Genomic DNA, 16,818 nt, shown 5'->3' with positions numbered 1-16,818 from the left:
CAGAAACCCAAGAAGGTCGCTATAAGTTGAATCACCTCTACAGCAGTGAGTTTGGCTTTTTGGTTTGGTTTATATATGTCACTGGTTTTGCTTCTCTAGAGAACCCAGCCTAAGACACACCCTAACAAGGGTGTCATGCACCTTATTTGTGTTATTAACAAACTGTCCAATCCCTTTGGTGGGCCATAAGAATCTTATTTGCCTAGTCCCACTCCATCATGTGGTGGGAATTACAAAAGAATAGCAAGAAAGGGCATATAAAAGTGATTGATTAATGGCATTGCGCTTAGATAAAAGGTTTGATTGCCAAGCAATTTTAATACTAGAAATGCTAGGAATTAACCTCCAAAACAGAGAACCCAATCTATGCCATCTTTCTTGAATTCTCCTCTCATTCCTTCACTTAGCCTTTTATCCACCCCAGTTAATCATCCCTATTCCCTAAGAAAATCTTGGTTAATAGAAGTAATTTGCAGAGGATCCAAGTTTCTCCACTATCCAAAAACAGAAAATTCCTATGAAACCTTTTGTAAGCCAAAATGATGTACAGCAAAGAACAATTACCATTTATTTATATGGGTGGAATTTTTTAATGTTCCCAGACCCAAAATATAACCTACCAAATGATACCAAATAACATAATCCCTAAAAGAATATTAACATATAGTGTCACAGACACAGCTCATAGTTATGGTATCTTGATGCTGAGATGTTGAGTGTAGTTCCCAGGGAAGGAGCTTGGTGATGCCACTCTTGCTGCTCAGGGTACTCACTGGCACTTTAACAGTTTGCTGCAAAATAAATGCTGAACCGCTGGTTTTCCTTTTTACCTTTTTTCATAAAAGTGAAAATCCTCTTCTGATTTCTTTCAGTTAGCTAAAGCAGGTACTAACATAGGTCTTTTGTAAAAGCAAAGTAGTGTGAAAAAACCTTTTAAAAAAGTGGTGTACTCTGTATTATACAACACTTAGTGTGAATATTAACTGAAAATAGGACATCTAGTCTTGAAAAAATCCTAGGAAACCTCAGTATGTCATCCCATTTACTTCACATACAACCACTGCCTTTTTATTCTTTCTTGAGAAAGTATTTTTTCAAAATTCCTATATAGAATTCTGAAGAGCTGGTAGAAAAATCTATTTTTGTTCTGAACTCAGAGCACTGTTTTTCTCCTTATAATGGGCTAGTTCTGTTTTCCCAGTGTTAGATGGCCTTCCAGGGAACCACAGGCTGGTTTAACTGTTTCTCTTTAACCTAGTCAGGCAGCATGAGCAGAGTAAGGAAGACCATCCATGCTGTAGCATCCTTGGAGACAAGTGGAAGTAAACAAGAGACAACTTATAGTCTTGCTGTTGACTAATTACATGTTGTCACTCTCCTTTGTGCTATCATTTTTCCTCCAAGCCCAGAAAATTGCTTCAGTCTCCATTTTATTTTCTCTTATGCTTCAAAATACTTCCACCTAAACCACTGACCAGTAAAGAACGAGACTTATCCGTTGCCTCACTAGTTCTCACAGCAGCTGTTCAAGGGTTACCCTTATTCAATTCCTCCCAAGAGCCAAACTCTGCCACAGCTTCAGAAAACTAGATTCTTGGTGGCTGTGATAAATTCTCACAGCAGTATTCTCCACCCAGATCCCTCTGTGAGAGCTGCCATGAGTACTGCATGTACCTCAGAATGCATGACAGCAGTGGCATGTGATTTACTAGAACAGGCACAGAAAACAACAATATGGTGTCCAATCGAGTGGGCTAATGGTACCAAGACAGATGGCTATAAACTGACTAATCAGCTTGAGGAAGTACTGAGAATGTGAACTACAGGCCCAAAACTTCAGGAAGGCCAAAGGACAGGAAAGGGGTCTTTTTTACTTCTGCAGCAAAGAATACCATAGTTATCATTGGAGACAGAAAATTGTCATTCCACATAAATATGGATTTTAGTGAACATAGGAATGGCTGGCATTAACTCGCTCCCAGAGCAATAGCCAGCAATAACAGATTGTCCCAATAGCCAGCCAAGACTCCAAGCCAAAAATGAGAATCAGGGAGGTTCATTTCTCACATTTTCTCTAACTGGACAGCATATTAAAATACTTCAGCAAAAGCGAGAGGTTCATCTCTGAAGAAGAATCATTGTTATTAATTTTCATTTCACTCCATGCCCTGTCAAGCATTGTACAACTCTTTTGCCCTGGAAAGAAGTGCTTTGGGAGACTTTTTCTTTAACCTTAGCAGGAAACAGGGACACTCAAAGATTGAATGTACTGCCCAAGGTTACAGGGCACTCCAGATTTTGAAGCTGGATTTAAATAGTTCACTCTTGAGTTCCTTTTCCATAGGAGCACACTTAAAATCAAGTCTAGCATTCCTCAAGAAAAGGTGTATTCAGTTCATTCCAAAATTCAAGAATATGTAGCATTTTACAGATCTGGTCTTAGCTACCACAGTATACCAAACAGCTATATTTTGCCTGTTCTATTGTGTCCTCAAAATTACTCATCTAAAAATTTCAGCTTCATCCTGAATTTTAATGCTAAAAATTCTAAAACGCTATGGTTTTTCCAATGCCTGCCAGCTGTCTCTTTGCCTATTACCCAATGTTTACCCGCTGGATGGCACTGGGGTGGATTTCACCCTACTGTCAGTCATGTCATCAGGCATCTGGTCATCGAGAGTATAAAGGGATTTGGTTATTTATGCTACACTTTTTCAACCATATTGTACAGAAGTAGGCAAATGGTCTTTTACAGAAAAATAACCACACATCTATATGATATCTTCTGTTATCAGACATTTTATTCCATGTTATAAGAATGAAAGTCATAAAAACTGTCTCAGATGGATATTTTTATACCTTTAATATACGGCCAGATTGGAATTGCATTGTTTTTGTACAAACATCCAAATCAGAAATCAGATGACATATAAACTTCCAAATTAGTATTGAAATTAGATTATGCTTCCAAGCATGAAAATGGCATGCTCAGTCTAGTTACATTTATGATGATGCTATCAGACAAATGAAGTTCCATGTCAAACAATGTTCAGTTTTAGTGATTTATGACCAGAAGGCTTGCTATTCAAACCCACCAGCCACTCCTCAGAAGGAAGATTGGGCAATCTACTTCTGTAGAGATACCACCACCACCTTGGAAACCCAGGGAGGGGTCACTATGAATCTAATTGTCTTGATGGCAGTGAGTTTTAAGTTCTATGTTCTCCTTAGAAGCAGATGCGTATCTTATTCTACTTTGAGATTCCAGGTCCTAGCACATCTAGGGAAATACTTACTGTTAAACCCATTTCTATTTGCTCAAAACCAAAAATGCCAAACTCACTGCCATCAAGTTGGATCCAACTCATAGCGACCCTTCCTTAGGTTTCAGAGGCAGTATCACTACGGAAGTTGATTGCCCACCCTTCCTTCTGAGGAGTGGCTGGTGGGTTTGAACTGCCAGCCTTCTGGTTAGCAGTCAAATCCCTTAGCACTACGTCCCCTATCCTTAGTACATTGCCCCATGGTTTAAGATGACTACTGGAGCTCCAGTCTGGCAGCAGATAGGAGGAAGAGATTATATATATAGCAAATATAGCAAATGACACACACATTGTCTTTTAAAAGGCTTCCTAGAAGCTGCTTTACTTCACTACCACTAATATCTCATTAGTCTTATGTAATACACAAACATTTCTAACTAGAAGAAAGACCGGAAGATGGAGTCTTTCTTTTGCATACCCATGTAACCAATTAAAAACTGTGTTTCACTACTGAGGTAATAAAAGAGAATGTGTTTGGGGTACTCAACATGGCAGGATATGAATTAGCTAATGACTAGATATACAGGAAAAATAATGGGAGGTCCCAAAGAGGCCCATAGCCTTCAGATTCTTAGTGATTAAAAGAATTTCATTTTCGGAGTCCCTCCATGGTACAAATGGTTAACGTGCTTGACTTCCAACAAAGAGGTGGTTGGTCCAAGTCCACCCAGAGATACTGCAGAAGAAAGGCCAGCAACCTACTTTGGAAAAACATCAGCCATTAAAAACCCTATAATGCACAGTTCTACTCTGATACGCATGGCATAGGCTTGAGTCAGAATGGAATGAGCAAACAACAGCCTCTAGATGGAGTTCTGAGTGTAACCAAAAAACCAAACTCACTGCTGTTGAGTTGATCCAACCCATAGTGACCCCTCCTTGGGTTTCCGAGGTAATATCACTACGGAAATAGACTGCCCAACCGTCCTTCCAAGGAGTGCCTAGTGGGATTGAACCATCAGCCTTCTGGTTAGCAGTCAAATGCCTCAGGCACTATGTCAAAAAAGTTTGACTGCTAACCAAAAGGCTGAAGGCCTCAGTCCACCTGTTGTTGTTATTATGTGCCATTGAGTTTGGACCCGACTCATAGTGACCCCTCCTTAGAGATCCTCAAAAGAAATGCACTTCCAAAAAAGTAGCCATTGAAAACCCTATTGACCACAATTTTATTCTGATCTGTTTGGCATCACCATGAGTCAGAATGGACTCAATGACAACTGGTTTATTTAACATCTTTAGCAGATATTAGGTACAAAGCAAGAGGAAATAGAGTGAGGGGGGAGTATATAAAGAAGAGGATGAATATGACTTCTGAATGATAATACGAAGAAATTATGAACAGAAATTAAACCATTATAACAATGGTTTTATTCATCATTGTAACTATAGAAATATGATAGTAATTCTAAATCCCTTTAAAGCACATAAATATTAAGCATCTAAATGAATTTAAGTATTTTTTCCATGGGAATACATTTTTAAAAAGTAAGTCATTCAAAGCATCAATAAACACTCCAACCATTTTTCTTCAGGCTTAATGATTTTTGCATAAAATAACATTTTAGTCATTTAATGGATATAGAGACTATTCGGTTCTACACAGAAGAAAAATGACCATTCCTAGAAAGCAGGTTAGTCAAGCATAGAGTCGCTGAAGTCAGTGAAACAAACAGCCATTCCTCTTGAATGCTAATTGCCCAGACTTGGCGAAAAGACCTTTCAAGGAGCCAAAAGGAGGTAGTGTGAGGATAGAGTGATTAAATGGCTTGAATGATTTATTAACTGAGAGATTCCATGTGATTTCACTCTAATTTCACCTGGATAGAGAAAACAGCCTACTAGAGACTGACCTTTGGCTATAAGGAAAGGACATTGTTGTCTTAGAGAAACAGAAAGAGAAAACAGAAAAAGGCTAGGTCAGATCTTTCTCCATCTTCAACCAGGAAGATTTTCCAGCTTAGGAGCCATGTCTTCCTCACCACCATGTCCCTGGTGCTTGGCTCAGCATCTGTCACAGAGCAGCTTCTCAGTATATTTTTCTTGAAAAATATTAAAATGTTTGGCTCCAATCAGAATTTTGCTTTGTCTCAAGGACCTAAATAGCATCACTGCAGCACTGAGGTGTTTTCCTAGGCCTGAAAGAGAACAGGATATAAAGTTCCTAAGATCCTGACTATTCAGACATATTGAAGGCCTCCAATTTGTACCAATGCTTCCATCTCTTAAATGCCTTAAGTTTAGAACAACTTTGGACCACACAAGGCAGGCATTCTATAATTGAACAGTTTCAATCCAAGGTCAATGATGCACTGCTGTGCAATCCCTTGTGAGAAGATGAATTTCAGCTAGCATTCAGGAGTTGAATGTAATCTGAAGACTGTGCTATTTTTGATATTGCCTGATGCCTTTCCCATAAACCCTTTACCGATTCACAGCAACCCTACAGGACAGAATAGAATGGCCCCATAGGGTTTCCAAGGCTGTAATCTTTATGGAAGAAGGCTGTCACATCTTTCTCCCTTAAAGCAAGCAGCTGGTCAATTTGAATGGCTGACCTTTTAGTTACCAGCTCAGTACTTAATCACTATACCACTAGGACTCTTCTGATGTCCTTCATAATATGAAAAAGAAAAGGTGGAGAGCCACTTCTCTGACAGTTTCAAGTTGAGTTAATTGTGTTCCATTTGTTAGTCTTGTCTCATCATCTAAACTGCAAATTCAGTTAGGACCTGGACTGTGTCTCATGTCCTCTGGCCTCCTTCCCACTGCACCTAACCTAGTGGTGAACACAAAGAAGCCACTCTGTCCCCAAAAACTGGTGGGGAAGCACAGTCTGCTATCATGATGGTTTTCTATTAAAGATCAATTGTAGGTTGAATTGTATCCCCAAAAAATATGCTGAAGTCATAACCCCCTAGTACCTATGAATGTGACTTTATTTGGAAATAGTTTTTCTGCAGATATTATCAACTTAAGGAGTTCATTAGAGTCAACCCTAATCCTAAATGACTGGTGTCCTTATAAAAGAGGTGAAGAGACAAAGAAGCACAGAGAGAACAACATGTGACTAGAGAGGCATAGATTAGAGTAATTCATCTACAAGTCCAGTAATGTCAGTCCAACAATATTGGAAGCTAAGAGGAAGATATGGAATAGATTCCTCCCTAGAGCCATCAGAACGTGTATGGTCTTGGTGACATCTCTATTTCAAACATCTAGCCTCCAGACTGTGAAAGAATAAATTTTTGTTGTTTCTGGCCATCTAATTTGTGATAATTTTCTATGGCAGCCCTCGGAAACTAATAGAAGGCCTAGAATGGAAAAATGACCCAATATACAGGCAATCTTCCATTTCTCTTCTCATTCCCATTCATTTTTAGGTCTAAGCATCCTGGCCAGATTACTTAGCAACAAAGGTTATAAGATAGTACCTATAATTTACAGGAAGAGAAATCAATACTCTCATGATTCCTGGAGCATTGATGCCTTGAGGGAGCTCATCAGTCACCTTACCTTTGTGTGTCTTTGTTTGGACCATCCTCTTACCTTTATTTTAAAAGGTAAGAATGATACTTATCAAATGTCTGAGTTGGACAAGGATGAATATCTATTAAGCTGGCATTAAAACATCCCCAAACCCTGGGTAAATTGTTTGATACTCCTTACAATTAAAGTGAACTACAATTATGTTTTTACTCTATACTTAGATATTTATTCATCTCTGGTTTAAAAGGATCTAAAAGTTTTTGGAGTCACTTCACAAATTAGTGTTTAGCTCAGTGGTGTTTCCAAGCCCTGTAAGTACTTCAAAATGCAGGTATAGTCTCCGTAGTGGGCAGGCAGGACTACCTGGCACCCAGGAAACAGTCACCACCTTGTGACTTGAGAGAGTAGCAAGAACCACAAATGCCACTTCAATGTCCTCTCGTACATGTGCAGGAAGATCATGTCATCCCCACTCTCCAAGGAGCTGCAGTAGAAGTACAATAATTGCTCCTTGCAATTATCCACAAGGATAACAAGGTCTAGGTGGTTTGAGAACACTCCAAAGTTGGCAAATTGGTAAGGTAGTCCAGGTGTGCAGAAAGAAGTGTGTGATCCCCATCAAGAGGACGCAGCAAGAGAAGGCTAACGGCACAGCTGACCATGTGTACATTCATCCAAACAATGAGGTTTTCACCAGGCTAATATTGGACAAAGATTGGAAAAGAATTCTTGAACACAAGCCAAATCTTGACAAGTTGGGAAAGAGCAAGGCAAATATAATGAAAAACATATTGAGAAAATGCAGGAATTAATATAACCTGTTGTGCAATCAGTTTAACCATAGATTTTTAACTTAGTGTGTGTTCCTTCAGAATTTTTCAAGATGTCTCTGAAACATTTGACTTCCCTCTTGTTTTGTTAATGATAAATGGTTCTATAATTTTTCAATTTAGATTAATTTTATGAGTTAAAACTTAAAATATTTCCTGAAAAAATAAATAAATAATAGGTCAGCAGTTCATGGGAGCTCTTGTAGTGTAGTGCCTAAGGCATTTGACTGCTAACCAGAAGGCTGGCAGTTCAAATGCACCAGCCACTCCTCGGAAGGAAGGTTGGGCAATCTACTTCCGTAGTGATACCACCTCAGAAACCCAAGGAGGTGTTGCTATGAGTCAGATCCAACTCGATGGCAGTGGGTTGTTTTTTGTTTTTTTTTTTTGTTGTTTTGTTTTGTTTTTTAGGCAGTTGATGAAAGGGAAACCTAGCAGAAGGCAGAAAAACAAAAGTCAGGATAGTGAAGGATGATGGGAAACATCTTGTTGTTGTTGTTGTTATGTGCCGTCGAGTCAGATCCGACTCATAGCGACCCCTCCTTGGGTTTCCAAGGCAGTATCACTACAGAAGTAGGATTGCCCAACCTTCCTTCCGAGGAGTGGCTGGTGGGTTTGAACCACCAGCCGTCTGGTTAGCAGGCAAGTGTCTTAGCCACTATGCTACCAGAGCTCTCATCTTATGAGGAAATTGGAACACAGTTATAGCTTCTGCTGATACTACCTTTGTGGTTTCTCTTCTGGCTGATCTCTCCCATTGTCACTATCCTTGTTCAGGATCTCATACCTGATAAGAACTACACTATACCCTGCTAAGGAATTTCTAGTCTCCTCTCTCTCTAAATCATCCTTCACCTCACTACCAAATACATGCTATATGTATTCTAAAATACATGTTTGATCTTACTACATTACTCTTCAAAACTAGTTCCCCATGGCTTAGGGGGAGTCAAAACTTCTTAGCAAGCAATATAAAACTCTTCATAATCTGATGCAATATAAGAATTCTTTTGAAGCTCTCCAATTAAATCTGTTGTTGTTGTTGTTGTTGTTATGTGCCATCAAGTCATCTCTGACTCAAATCGAACTCATGTGCAACAGAATGAAACACTGCCTGGTCCTGTGCCAGCTCCACAATACCTGCTATGCCTGAGCCCATCACTGCAGCCACTGTGTCAATCCATCTTGTTGAGGGCCTTCCCCATTTTCATTGACCCTCCACTTTACAAAGCATGACATCCTTCCAATTAAACCTACTTCTTATTTCTCAACTATCTTATTATCTGCATCTATGACCATAGTAAAAAATTTCCTGTCTGCCTACTTTGAGGTATTAATATCATACATCTGGCAATAACAGAAGGAGCTCTGGTGGTGTAGTTGTTAAGGTATTTGGCTGCTAACCAAAAAGTCAGTGGTTTGAACCCACCAGCTGCTGCATGGAAAAAAGATGAGGCAGTCTGCTTCTGCAAAGATTTACAGCCTTGGAAACCCAATGGGGGTTGCTATAAGCTGAAATATTTATAGCTTCATGTCACCTCAGAAGCCCAAAGAGGGGTTGCTATGAATCAAATTGACTTGATGGCAGTAAGTTTTTGAGCTTCATGTATATGGAGCTCTGGTGGTGCAGTGCCTAAGGCATTTGACAGCTAAACAGAAGACTGGTGGTTCAAACACAGCAGCTATTCCACTCCATATATATTTATGGTAGACATATGTGTGTGTGTATATATAATTTAAACAATCTCCTATTGTTGACACATTGTTTCCATTTGGCATGAATTGTAAATAATTCTGCAATTAACCTTTTATATCCAAGTACATCTTTATGTACTTGTATGAGTATTTCTGTAGAACAAATACTGAGACATAAAATTGCTGGGTAAACAAGTAGGTACATTTAAAATTTTTATATTCTTGCCACAGTTCTTAGGAAATATGTAGTGTTCATCTCTATTTCATTCAACCGTGTGAGCACACCTGTTTTCACACTCTGCTCTACTCATTCTTAAACTCTGGCACTGTCAGGTAGAAAAGCATATTTCAGTGTTGTTCTAATTTGCACATCTTTGACAGAGAAATTGAGCATTTGCTCATATATTGAGTGGCCATGGTTTTCTTTGTTTTATGAACTAGTGGTTAATTCACTGCCGGCTTTTCTAAAAACTATTCTGTAAGAGTTCTCTAAATAACAACATTTTGTCAATTCTCACCAAAAAAAAAAAAAAAAAACTCACTCACTGCTATGGAGTCCATTTGACTCATAGCGACCCCTTCTTAGGTTTCTGAGGCACTGTCTCCATGGAAGAAGACTGCCCAACCTTCTTTCCGAGGAGTGGATGGTGGGTTTGAATCACCAGCCTTCTTTCCTAGTTTGTCATTTATCATTTATTTTCATTTATAACATTTTTCTCATATAAAAGTTTTCCTTTTTAATATAGTTTGAACTGTTTTGTTTTTTCATTAGGGCTTCCAGATATTTAATTTTTAAGAAACTTTTCTAACCATAATATTTTAAAATATTCTTTTGTTTTTCATTAATAGTTGTTTTAAAATGATTAAAACAGTAAAACAACTGAAGTTTGTTTACACTGTGAAGTGAGGATCTCATTTAAAAAATTTTTCCACAACTATCAACTATTGCCCCTCACAATTATAAATAATCCATTTGTACCCATTTACTTGAATTGGCACCTTTATCTGTACACTTACTTCTCACTTACTGACTGACCATCTTGTTGTCTAACAACACAACACTTACTCCCCACTTACTATCTTGCATTTATGACAATAGTAAAAATCTACTTAAATCACCTTAAAGCCAGGTAAGGACCCACGTGTTATGAGTAAGAGAGTGCCTCCATCCTGAGCCCCAAATCCTTGATCCCTCCCATTCCATCTCCTCCCCAGTCTCGGATGCAAATAGGTAAAACAAGAAGAAAAAGAGAGGGAGAGAAGACAGGATGCCAGGGCCTTGGGATATTAACCTGTATGTGTACTCCATGGCTTCATAGAATTCAGGTGGCTACCATCACCACCACCACCATCTACAAGTCATCTGAGCAGAGCAGCAGTTTTAGGCCATGAGTCTGTTAGAAGGCAGCAGAGGGGCACAGACAGGATGAACAGTAGTCACTTCCCTGAAGACCTCAATATCAGCCATGTGCATGTTTGGGGGTGCTAGCTAGGACCAGCAGGTAATAGTCCCAGATGGGTACACATTTCCATGAAGAGCACAAACTCTACTTCAGGGTAGGGTGAGTCTCTTCCTGGCTGCAAATCCTGACCCAATCAGCTCTGCCTGTGGATTGAAATAGCATAAGACCAGCTGCCTAACTGAAGTAGAAATATGGAAGTCACGGTATAGAGATGAGCAGGCTGCAGTCAACAGCTGCAGGAGAGGGAGTAGCCTCACCGGGCTGTCCAGGAAAGGACTCTAGGAGCCTGAAGAGTATTTGGTGGCTGAAGTTCTGCAGGATGCCATTCTTACATAACAACCTGGTCTTTGGAACCTAACCATGCTCCCAATAACTGAGAAGTGGGTGTATAACGTTATCTTTTTCTAGAGCTGTCTAGGCCGATAGAACTGTCTGGGATGATAAAACTATTATATATTATGCTGTCTAATGTACAGTTCCTGAGTGACACAAATGACTAAATTCTTGGCTGCTTAAACAAAAGGTTGGCAGTTGAATACACCAAGAGGTACCTTGGAAGAAAGGCCTAGAGATCTACTTGTGAAAAGTCACAGCCGATGAAAACGCTATGGAGCAGTAGTGAATGGGGTCTTAAAAGCTTTCAAGTCGCCATCTAAGATGCAATTATTGGTCTCTTCTCATCTGGAACAAAGAAGAATGAAGAAAACCAAAGTCATCTGGGAACAATTAGTCCAAAGATAAGATGGACCACGAGGACCTCAGCCTTTGCAACCCTGAGACCAGAAAAACTATATGGTGCCCAGCTACCAATGCCAACTGCTTGGAAGAGGATCAAAACTGGAGATCCTGGTTAGAGTAGGAGGAAAAGTGTGAAACAAAATTCAAACACACAAAAATGACCAGAATTACTGGCCAGATAGAGACTGTTGGAATCCCCAAGACTATGGCCCCAGGTTACCCTTTGGGCCTAGAAATGGACTCACTTCCATGGATTGGCTCTCACTCCAACAGTAGAAAGACCTACATGCAAAACACCTACCTAAATACATGCAATGCACCCACCTACTCTAGAGAGATGAACCCATTAGATCAATCAGCCATGAGACACCAAAGAGGTAGCATTCACATAGAAGGAAAGCTGGACAGACAGGAATCCATAGATAAGAAGGGAACATGGAGAGGGTAATCATAGGAAGGGAAGCAGAGGAGAGATTTTTATGTTGAGCATGGTAACTGGGGCTGCAAAATCAAATGTGCACGAACTGTTGAATGTAAAACAACTTTGCTTTGTAAATTTGCACCCAAAGAACAATTAAAACAAATAAATAAAAAGAAAACACTATGGAGCACAGTTTTACTCTGACATATGCCAGGTTGCCATGATTCAGAGTTGACTTGACAGCAGCCGGTTTGTTTTTGTTGGGTTTTTTGTTTGGTTTTTTTTTTTCCTTTTGATGTGTAGCCACCTTTAACCATTCCCACAATTAATTTTAGAGCATTTTCATCATCTGAAAAACAAAACAAAACGAAACAACCCTGTGTCTTAACTATTATCTTAAAAAGGAATGAAGTACTGAGAGGAAGACATAGAGAGGTACACGGGAGTACAGACAACAAAGATGAACATTTTACATGTACAGTACCATGTTTTCAGTTATGGCAAACATTGATCTACAGGTGGATAGAAGAAGGGAGAAAAGAAGGAACAAAGTACTGATAAACACTACAACATGGAAGAACTTTGAAAATTCTATGCTAAGTGGAAGAAGCTAGTCACAAAGGACACATACCAAATGATTCCATTTATGTAAACTGGACAAAATAGGCAAATTTACAGACAGAAAATAGATTAAGTAGTTGCTTAGTCAGGAACAGGTATAATAGCTAAGAGTACAGAGTTGTTTTTGTTTTTTAGATGTGAACATGCTGAAAACCAATGTGTGAGTTATATATAAAACTTTTTATAAAATTGAAAATGCAACTGACATATCAAAAGCAAAGGTTCCTAGGTCACATTTCTCAACTTCAAAGACATGGTGAAACCTCTCCAGCAGCTGAGCTACCATTTGCCATGACCTAAACTACAATTGCAGTAGACCTGGTCACACAGCCTAGGAGAATCCTCCAGCAAAGGATCTTGAACTTTTAGTGTTAATATTATACTCAAGCATTTTCTATTGTGGGTTGGAATTTTTTGTATTATTTTTTCTAAAGTTAGTCCTGGTATTTAACCCAATGTTTCAAGTTAATTAAACTCATAGCAACCCTATAGGACAGAGTGGAACTGATTCATAGGGTTTCCAAAGCTGTAATATTTACTGTAACAGACTGTCAGATGTTTCTCCTGCGAAATGGCTGGTGGGTTTGAATCACTGACATTTTGGTTAGAAGTTGGCCAGTTAACCACTCTGTTACCAGGGTTCTTTCATTCCTGGTATAAAGAAATGCTATTGGATTTTATATATTGATCTTGTATCCTTACTAAAAGACTTTTATTTGTAACAGTTTTTTTTTTTTTTAGTGCCACTTGTAATAAAAATTGTTGTTCTGTTAACATAAAATAGCTAATTTTCATGACATCCATGATTTTAAAAATTGCTTCTTCCTTTGTAATATTTACATCTTATAGCTTTTCCTCCCTTTTCTACATTGACTAGAAGTTCCAGATAGGTACTGAATACTAATCATCATATGTGTGTACAGAGCAGAAGGAAGGGTCATGTTAAATTATCCATATAAATTATTCGTTCCTTAAGTCTGTTTGCTTTGTACATATACTTTCCTCCCGGGAGCCACACAGGGCAAATTTGACAGGCTCCATGTACAGCAGCACCACCAGAATGCAAATCTTCACAAGTGTGGAGCCTCTCGTTCAGCTCCCACTACTCTTTCCACCAGAGAATACTGTAGAGCTTTTCTGCAATAATTGTGCACAAAATAAAGAGAAATCCAGCCCAGTGCCACTTTGTCTACCACACAAAATCAGCAAGGTGTATTTCTACCTCTCCCATGGGAATTCCCTATGACCACAAGAGTAGTTTCCCCCAATGCTACAAACACATAGTGAGTACTAAGACATACCAAGCCTTGGGCATAGGTGGTTGGCACTGTAGAAGACATAAAGCTGAGAAAGGCATGACTCTTGTCTTCAAGTTGCTCATCATCTATAGGCATTAACTGTGTACTACTAGATAAATATGGCATATGAGTTTCTTACAATTTAGTATATTTGTATATTTTAATTTTTTGCTTGAAATAACTTCAAACTTATAGAAAAGTTTTAAAAAAAAAAAAGTACTGAGAACTCCAGACTCATCAAGTGTTGACATTTTGTCACATTTGCTGTATCATTCTCCAGATACGTAGATACAGACATATGCATAATTTACTTTTTCTGAACCATTTGTATTATTCTCCTTTTGCCTCTTAATGTGTAAACATGTGTTTCCTAATAGCAAGAAGATTTTCTTACATAATCATAGTTATCAGGTTAAGGAAATGTGATATTGAAATAAAACTTTACCTGATATGCTGTTGTTATTCGGTGCTATCCGGTCCATTTTTCACTCATAGCAACCCCATGGAACAGAGTAGAACTACTCCATTGGGTTTTCTCTACTGTAACATGTACAGGAGTAAATTGCCAAGTCTTTCTCACACAAAGCCATTGGGTAGGTTCTAACTGCCAATTTTCAGTTAGCAAAAGAGTTCTTAACTGTCGTGTCACCAGAGATTTTTCATCTAATATAACCTCTGTATTTTAGTGTTATCAACTGACTCAATATTGTGCTTTATAGGACAGTTTCTTCTCCAATACAGAAATCTAGTCCAAAATGAAAAACTAAACATACTGCCGTGGAGTCAATCCAACTCATAGTGACCCCTCCTTGTGTTTCTAAGGCGGTAACACTACGGAAGTAGATTGCCCAACCTTCCTTCTGGGTAGGGGCTTGTCGGTTTGAACCACCAGCCTTCTGGTTAGTAGTCATAGGACAGTTTCTCCTCCAGCACAAGAATCTAGTTCAGGGTCATATATTGAATCAGTTGTAACATTCCTTTCAACCCAACACATTGTCTTCTAGTCAAATCCAACTCATAGTGATCCTATAGGCAGAGTAGAATTGCCCCACAGGATTTCCAATGCTGTAAATTTTTATGGAAGCAGAGTACCACATCTTTCTCCCTTGAAATGGCTAATGATTTCAAACAGCTGAACTTTCAGTTAGTAGTCAAGTATTTAGCCATCATGCTACCAAGGCTCCTCAAGCAAACGTGTAGAAACCAAAAGTTAGTAGCTGGTCTCATTGTTGTTGTTGTTGTTTGTTGTTATGTGCCGTGGAGTCGGCCCCGACTCATAGCGACCCCTCCTTGGGTTTCCGAGGCAATATCACTACGGAAGTAGGATTGCCCAACCTTCCTTCCGAGGAGTGGCTGGTGGGTTTGAACCGCCAGCCGTCTGGTTAGCAGGCAAGTGTCTTAGCCACTATGCTACCAGAGCTGGTCTCATTAGTTTCCTTTAATTCAAAACATTTTCCCAGGTTTTTTTTTTTTTGATAATTTTTAAGAATACAAGCAAGCATTTTTAGAGGGTTAATGAATTAGGGCTTGAATGATGATTCATAAGAAATAAATTAAGTTTAAGCATGCCCAGCTTGAATACTATATAGGGGATGATGTGCCTTTCCCAAGATAATACAGGTGTAGGCACATGATGATTATCTTCCCTTAACTAATTGATGTTAATTTTGAGGTGTTTTCCAGTTTCTCCACAGTAAGCAATATTTGGGGAGACAATTGAGACTATATAATATCTTGCTCATCATCAAACTTTTCTTCCTTAGTTTTAACATATACTGATAATTCTTTTGAATCAATATTTTAATGTAATGGTTGCACAATGATAAGGTTTTTTTTTTCCAATTTTACCATTCCCTCCACATTTTGAATTTTTTCTACTTGACTGCTAACCAGAAGGCTGGTGGTTCAAACCCACCAGCCACTCCTTGGAAGGAAGATGGGGCAATCTACTTCCGTAGTCACACTGCCTCGGAAACCCAAGGAGGGGTTGCTATGTGTTGGGTCTGACTCAACGGCACATAACAACAACAACACATTAAGAATTAACCTAATTTTTTTCCAATTCTTGTGTCTCTACTTGATGTCTCTTTCTTAATTGCTTTGGCTATAACCTCCAGTACAATGGTAATGGAGAGAGTGGACATCCTTTCTTTGTTCCTAATATGAGTGGAAATGCTTTTATTCTTCCCCCATTAAGATACTGGCTATAGGGTGCTATATGTATTTTATTATCTCAAAGGCATTTAAATATCTGGAAACAATTACTCCAAGCAACTGGTACACCACGCAATCCTCAGCCTATATGACTATGAGACCAGAAGAACTAGAAGGGCTCCAGCTACCATTGTCAACCATTCAGCGGGGAATCTATGTAGGAGATCCTGGATAGAGTGGGAGAACAATGTGGAACAAAACTCAAAATAATTAAAAAGAAAAAAAAAGGGGGGGGGCAGTTTTGCTGGTCTGATACAGCCTGATGGAACCACTGAGACTATGGCCCCTAGCTGCCCTTCAGGTCTGGAATTGAACTCACACCTGAGGCTTCCCTCCAAACAAAAGACAGGCAAAGATGCTGAACATTTACATTAGGTAGATACACTCGTTGGAGAGATCAATTGTGGGAGAATGGAAGGGCTGTGTATCCACAGGGAGACAGCTCAGGGGGCAGGAGTGCATGGGAGGGAAGGACACAGGGAAGAGGTGGCTATTGGGAGGAAGTGGGAGGGGAGTTGCTGCATTGTGGTAAATTGTAGTCAATGTATGAAACAGTGTATGTGAGCTGCTCTATGGAAAGTAAATTTGCTCTGTAAACTTTCACCCAAATCACAATTTAAAAAAACAAAAAAAACAAAAAAACTCCCAACAGCAATAAAAAAGTGAGCCTGGAAGTTGGAGCTGAAGCCCAGGGACAAGGGACTTCCATCCAGAAACCAGAGAGCAAAA

This window comes from Orycteropus afer, unplaced genomic scaffold (genome assembly GCF_000298275.1).
Source record: "Orycteropus afer afer isolate SDZICR_OR568_19922 unplaced genomic scaffold, OryAfe1.0 scaffold00081, whole genome shotgun sequence".
NCBI lineage: Eukaryota > Metazoa > Chordata > Mammalia > Tubulidentata > Orycteropodidae > Orycteropus > Orycteropus afer.
This window is presented reverse-complemented; position numbering follows the sequence as displayed.